Raw genomic sequence first — 6,000 nt, 5'->3', positions numbered from 1 at the left:
ATACCTCGGTATCAGTTCCCTGAGCAGCAGCTTAGCTACAGTGAGACTATCATTACTACATGTTAGATAAGCCTCAACCCACGGGAGAAAACACATGCAATGACCAGTACATACCTCAATCCATTACAATCAGGCATCTCAATGAAATCAAGTTTCAATATATTAAATGGACCTCCCGATCTACCTATGTGGGTCAAATTAACCACTGTGCATTTACCTACATTCATTTGTTGGCACGTAAGACATCTGTGACATACTGCTTCTGCAATCAACCTAAATTTGGGGTTGTGCCATGTCTGTTTAGATGTGCAAATCATTGCATCTCTGCAAAGATAAACCTGACCATGGAAATGCCTAGCCATTGAGTTCAACAGACAATCTGGCAACACAACTTTCCCTTCATTTGAAATCCATATATCACCTCTCTCTCTTTGAAAACAACCTGCTTTTATCCAACGTCTGTGTTCTTCCTCTGTTGCCTCTTCCTGCAACATATTAATCTCATCCCAGGTATCAGCCACTGACATCAAGACATTTTGATTTGTCTTACTGGTGTCACTTCCACTATTCCACTCTTCATAGAAGGGGACACAATGGAGTGCACAATATCTGGCAATTTGGTCAGCATAGGCATTGCCCAATGATACAGTCATTCGATCTTTGGTGTGCTTCACACTTTACAACTGCAATCTTCACTGGTAACTGTAAAGCATTTAACAGATTGTGAATTCTTTCACCATTTCGAATGAGTGATCCTGATGAGGTCATGAAACCTTGCTGGTGCCATAACTGCATGAAGTTATGCACAACACCAAATCCATATTGACTATCGGTGAATATTGTCACTTTGAGCTGCTCTGATACACAACATACTCTTGTAAGAGCAACCAATTCGGCTACTTGGGCAGAAACAACTCCTTGACGCCATTAGGCATCAACCACTCCTGAGAGGGTACATACTGCATAACAAACCCTCAGAGTACCTTCACTGTCTCTTAACCAGGAGCCATCAACAAATATAACTTGGTAATTCTCCTCCTAAGGAGGATCCTGAATATCTTGTATGGGTTTGGTGCACAGTCCAGTGACATTGAGGCAATCATGTTCCATTTCACTAACATCATTTGAATCATCAACATTTACAGGCATAAATGTGGCAGGGTTTCAGACTGCACACCTCTTGATGATTACATTGGCAGATCCAGGGAACTCATAACGGGTAAGATGGCATTGGTCAAATATTGGGTCAAATATTGGGTTTTTTTACCAGGTCAAAAGTACTTCAGCTGATTGGGGGACATAAACAATTAAAAGGTGTCCCATCACAATGCCTTCGCATTGAGTTATGCTAACACCAGCGCTGGCTATGACTTTTAAACAGCCGGGCAAAGCAGCAGCGACAATGTGGCAGAAATAATGCCACTGGCCTTTTTGTTCCTCCATGCAACTGCGTCAAAACAGAAAGAGCAACACCATCACGTTCATGACAAAACAGTGCTAAATCTTTCATGTAATCGGGCATTCCCAAAGCTGGAGATCTGCACAAACTCTCTCTCAACTCACTGAAAGCTTTCATGCATTCTTCTTTGAAGGGGACTGGGTCTGTGACTTCTTAATGTGTCACCTTCTCCAACGGTTTGGAAATTACTGAAAAATTCAGGATCCACTGGTGACAATAGCTCACCATGCCCAAAAACATTCTGATATCTCTCTGAGACTGGGGGATTCAATTGCATAATTGCTGCAACTCGTTTGCGGGACACTTTCCTTGCGCCTTTCTCAATTTGGTCACCCAAATACTTTACTTCTTTCTGATACTACTGTAATTTAGCAGGGGAAACCTTGTGTAAGTTTTCACCTAAATGATTCAATAATGCTATTGTATCTTGACGTGTATTGGATGCAACCAAAAGGTCATCAATGTACTGCACTAAAGCAGACTGAAATGGCATGTTCAAAGACTCTAAATCCTTCTGGATCTGATAAAAAATTGGCAGATATTCCGTAACCTCCTGTGGAATGCGGCACCATGAATACATACGGTTGCTGTATCGGAATGAAAATAAGAATTGACTATGCTCATTCAATGGCACTGAGAAAAAGACCTGTGACAAATCAATAATTCAAAGCCATTCTGCTTCACATGGAATCTGAAACAAAATCATTGCTTGATTTTGCACAATTGGACAACAGGATACCACAATTTCATTCACCTTTCTCGAATCCTGAACTGTGCAATATTTCCCACTTGGCTTTCCCATTCCCACAATTGGTGAATTACATGTGCTGCCCATCACTTCTTTTAACAGTCCATGCCCAACAAAATCTGCCATTACTGGGTTAATACCTTCAATCACTTCTGGAGTCATGTTATTCTGTGGTGTTCTGGGGAAAACTACATTTGGCTTTACGGTTACTTTAACTGTGTCAACACATCGAATAAATCCAATATTTTTTCCAGAGAGATCCTACACACTCAGCGTTATTGTCTCCTGTAATTCATCGGGCAAGTCCTTAACTGTCATTGTAGGAAACAATGCAGTGAGAGGATACATCTCATCAGTTTGACTGGAACTTTCATCATCGCTATCAGTTTGAATTACTATCCTTCCATGTGTACAAGTGATAGAACATTTTAATTTACATAGGGGGTCATTCTGACCCTGGCGGTCGGTGACCGCCAGGGTCACCGACCACGGGAGCACCGCCAACAGGCTGGCGGTGCTCCGTCGAGCATTCTGACCGCAGCGGTTCAGCCGCGGTCAGAAACGGAAAGTCGGCGGTCTCCGCCGACTTTCCACTGCTCGGGAGAATCCTCCATGGCGGCAGAGCGCGCTCCGCCGCCATGGGGATTCTGACACCCCCTACCGCCATCCTGTTCCTGGCGGTTCGCCCGCCAGGAACAGGATGGCGGTAGGGGGTGCCGCGGGGCCCCTGGGGGCCCCTGCAGTGCCCATGCCAATGGCATGGGCATTGCAGGGGCCCCCGTAAGAGGGCCCCACTGTGTATTTCAGTGTCTGCAATGCAGACACTGAAATACGCGACGGGTGCAAACTGCACCCGTCGCACATACCCACTCCGCCGGCTCCATTCGGAGCCGGCTTCCTCGTGGGGAGGGGTTTCCCGCTGGGCTGGCGGGCGGCCTCCTGGCGGTCGCCCGCCAGCCCAGCGGGAAAGCCTGAATGGCCTCCGCGGTCTTTCGACCGCCGGCCTCGGAATCAGGCCCATAGTGTCTCTTCCTAACAGACTCACAGGACTGGAATCGCTAACTACAATTCTGTTCAGACCTTCAAATGTTTCTATTTCAACTGGAATGAGCTCTGTAATCTAGTTTACTAAATTCTGGTTTGCTACTCCTACAACTTGAACTGTCCTTCCCGAAAGGGCCACATTAGAGACTTCTGTAGATCTGACAGTGGAACAAGTTGCTCCATTGTCAACCAGGAATGGAACATCATGACTCAATACACGCGCGTTCACATAAAGACCACGCTGATGAACCTCCGATGAGGCAGCTATCACATATTCCTCCTCTTCTGAATGTATTCTTCACTCATTTTATCATCACTGAAATCAATCAATGGATATTGAGTGATTAACTTATTTGCATTTGCATTCGTTCTTTGGTTTGCATTCTGCTGAGGAACCACTCCCTGTTGCTGTGTCCTCAGAGCTTGTGGTATCTGCATTTGCTGTGGGGCTTGAATTTGCTGTTGGGGAAATTGTACTTGTTGCTGGTGAACCTGCATTTGGACTGCTCCAGTAGGAACATTCATGGTTTGATTTCGGGGCCTTTGAACTCTTTGATTTTGAAATTGACTTTTGTCAACCACCTGTGCAACACCATCACCTTGCACCAAATTATTTACATTATTAAATGGACACTCCTGTTTCCAATGTCTTACGTTGACACACACATGACAAGGAAGCATTTTCTTCATGTTCTGACCCTCAGCCATATCCGCATTCTGAACTGTTCGAATTCCACAACCTCTACCTCTGAACTGAGGTACTATATTGCCTTGCTGTGGTGTTCCCTGCATTCTTCCTACATTCACTATTCCCTGCAGACTCTGCATACCTGGTGCTTTGGCAGACTTGCTCTGCATCACCATTGTCTTTTCCCCCAATCTTTTCTACTTCAATTTAGTTTCATCACTACAATATTTTGGGTAGTGCAATACTTCACCAATTGGCTTTCCTTGCCAGCAAATCAAATGATTCTAAATCATATTGCTAGTTTCAGGTTTCAGTCCTTGAACAAATCTAAATACAAAATTAATCCTGTCTCTTGGCTCAATAATCCCTGTGCCACTGTATTGCTTGAAGACTTGCAACAACCTCTCCTAATAAGCATGAACAGACTCATTTCTCTCCTGAGATGTCCTGTCAATTCTTTGCCAATCAGTATCTTTAGGGGAAACCCTAGTTTTCAGAAACTCAATCACCTTATAGTAGGTTTTCATCACCTCCTCAGATGGCGCACCTGTTGCTGCATCTCTTGGCTGCTTAAGAGTTGGCTAATCAACACTCCGCTTACACTCAACCCACAAATCTGCTGGGACCACAGTTTCAAATAGAGTGTTCAGATTTCCCCACAAACACTTCACAAGCTTGACAAACCTCTCTATTTGCTGGTACCATTCCACTGGTATTTCCCTCAACTTTGGGTATTCCTTTGTAAATGACAGTATGTCACTTCTGCTCCAAGGAACACAAATTAAATTCCCTCCAGGAATTTCTGTCATTGGCATCATTTTTACAGCTCCCTCAGCCTGTTGTACATCATTTGAAGATGCAATTGGCTTTTTCTTCTGATCTCTTTTTTTTGCCTATCTGCCTTCCCATTTATCTAATAGTCCCCATGTTTGAATGCTTTGAATCAACTCCTTAATGTGAATTTTCATTCCAGATTATCTCATGTTTGCAATGTCTCACAAGTCAAAGTCTCATCTGTAACTTTTCTTCGATTGTTTGGATTTATTCATCTCGATTTCATATTTCTCAGCCAAATTTGCTAATTTCTCATAAACCTATCCTGCTCGAAGAGTAACATCCTTGCACATGAAGCACAATTTGTTTTCACAGTAAGAATCTAATCTGTCTAAATCAAGTGTTCTGTCAATCATCTCATTTAATTCCAATTTTAATCTAGCCATGTTTAGTGTCTTTTCTCCCTCAGGTCCGTTTCCTGGAACTGATGCTCCACTCAAATTGCCTAACCATTTAGTCAATTGTTGTGCTGATAACCCTTGTAAATTAATGTTATTACCTTTATCTCGGGGAATAAACTGTTATACATTGTATGGGGCTTTCATAGTCTTCTCTTGAGCCACCACAGATGATCACAGGGAAAACAAGGGACATGTCACATCAATCAGTGGACCTACTCTATTATAGGTCTGGTTTGAACCAAAAGAATTCATAGGGGTCACGGCTGGCACAGTAGTGTTCAGTCTCTCCATTTCTGCATTAGTTCCAAAAGGTGAATTCATTGCTGATACTTGATTTGGAATCTGGGGATCACTCTCGTTATTACCCTGGGCATACAACAGGACTACTGGACCTATTGTTATGGGAAATGTTAATGCTTCTGGTTCTGACAAATTTGTCTGACTTTGCGGGAACATTAGTCTTTTATCTTGGCCAGTCAATATTGTACCAAAAGCTTGATTAGACTGATTCGGAACAACATTCTGTGGTGTCATTACTGGGGAATTCATAGGCATTGACTGTCTCTCTTTCACAAAATGAGCAGGTGTCTCTACATTAGGTGTGGACTCCAATTGAGTCATTGTTGCACTCTGAATTGTCTGTGGCATAACTAGAACTGGGACATTCTGTACTGTACTGACTGTTGGATGAACTGCACGCACCTGTGCAACATTAACCATAGGTACATTTGGAATCATCTAAATCTGGCTTTGTGCATGTTGGGCTGTGGCAACATTTGGGACTACATTCTGGCTTATTGACGTTGCTGCATTATACGGTGGGGCC

This window comes from Pleurodeles waltl, chromosome 7 (genome assembly GCF_031143425.1).
Source record: "Pleurodeles waltl isolate 20211129_DDA chromosome 7, aPleWal1.hap1.20221129, whole genome shotgun sequence".
Taxonomy (NCBI): Eukaryota; Metazoa; Chordata; class Amphibia; order Caudata; family Salamandridae; genus Pleurodeles; species Pleurodeles waltl.
Note: the sequence above shows the minus strand (reverse complement) of the source record.